The sequence below is a fragment of the Gekko japonicus genome, unplaced genomic scaffold (assembly GCF_001447785.1).
Source record: "Gekko japonicus isolate JY-2015 unplaced genomic scaffold, Gekko_japonicus_V1.1 scaffold6228, whole genome shotgun sequence".
NCBI classification, from domain to species: domain Eukaryota; kingdom Metazoa; phylum Chordata; class Lepidosauria; order Squamata; family Gekkonidae; genus Gekko; species Gekko japonicus.
The window spans coordinates 15,172-16,619 of NW_015161015.1; positions in this window are offsets into that span (position 1 = coordinate 15,172).

Here is a 1,448-nt window from a genome sequence, read left to right on the forward strand (position 1 = left end):
AGCAGGAACTCATTGGCATAATAGGCCACACCCAACAAGAAACTCATTAGCATATTAGACCACAGTGAAGCTCATTAGCATATTAGACCACTCCCCCTGCCTTCCTTTGGCTTGCCCGGGTGCCCCACGGCTGCGGGGAGCCACGGCAAGCCAGCCCTTGGACAGGCCAGGGGAGGCATTTAAATGCCTCCCCGATCCTTCCAGCCCCCCCCGGCCTGCCCACCTTGGAGTCGCCGGGGGGGTCACTCTCCAAGCCTTCCCTCTGTAGCCACACAGGCAGAGGTTTTGGCTGCAGTGGGCGTGGCCAACTCTGAAGCCAGCCGGAACTCCGTTCCTGTGCGTTCCTGCCCAAAAATAGCCCTGATCTTTTGAGAGCCAAAACTCCATTAGGTATCCAAAGGAGTTTTCATTCTTGAAAGCTCCTTTTATAATTCCCCAGAAATCTTGTTGGTCTTTACACTGGTCACTCAAATCTAGCTTTTCCATCATAGGAACTCTCCTGGGGATGGAGAACCTCATACTTGGCTGAGTGGAGTGTTCTGAATCCGGCACAAATTTTCTGCTTGTGCTAGAGCTCTTGCACAGCGCTTTTGGGGCCAGAATGGATTAGCCATTTACATTTTCTGAAAAATCTCAGAGGGATTCTATGAAGAAGAAGAGGAGGAGGAGGAGGAGGAGGACATTGGATTTGTACCCCACCCTTCACTACCCAGAGGAGTCTCAGAGCGGCTTACAATCTCCTTTCCCTTCCCCTCTCCACAACAGGCACCCTGGGAGGCAGGTGGGGGTGGGGCTGAGAGAGCTCTGAGAGAACTGCTCATGAGAGAACAGCTCTAAAAGAATTTGTCATTGAACCAACGTCACACCAGCAGCTGCATGTGGAGGAGTGGGGAATCAAATCCGGTTCTCCGAGATTAGAGTCCGCGCACTTAACCACTACACCAAACTGGCTCTCCACCGTGGGCCCCATCCAAATACCAGAATGTCCAGGAACACCCCCAGGAGAAGGAGATGGAGGTTGGATTTATACCCCACCCTTCACTCAGAGTCTCAGAGCGGCTTACAAACTCGTTCCCCTCCCCACAACAGACACCCTGTGAGGTGGTTGGGGCTGAGAGAACTCTTGATAGAAACGGCTCTTTTTCAAGGACAGCTCTTATCAGAACTACGGCTTGCCCAAGGTCATCCAGCCAGGTGCAAGTGGAGGAGTGGGGGAATCAAACCCGGTTCTCCCAGATTAGAGTCCGCGCACTTCACCACTACACCAAACTGGCCCTTGTCAACCGTTCTCTTCCCTTTATTTAATGAAATAAATGATTTTTGCTCCAGCCTCTCCCCTCCGCTTTCAAATAACTCTCATTAGAATTTATAAACAGGAGACATCATTAATTATTTCTTAGGTAAAACAAATTAAATCTCACTGCCACTTGGGGCTGACCTTGAGGGAA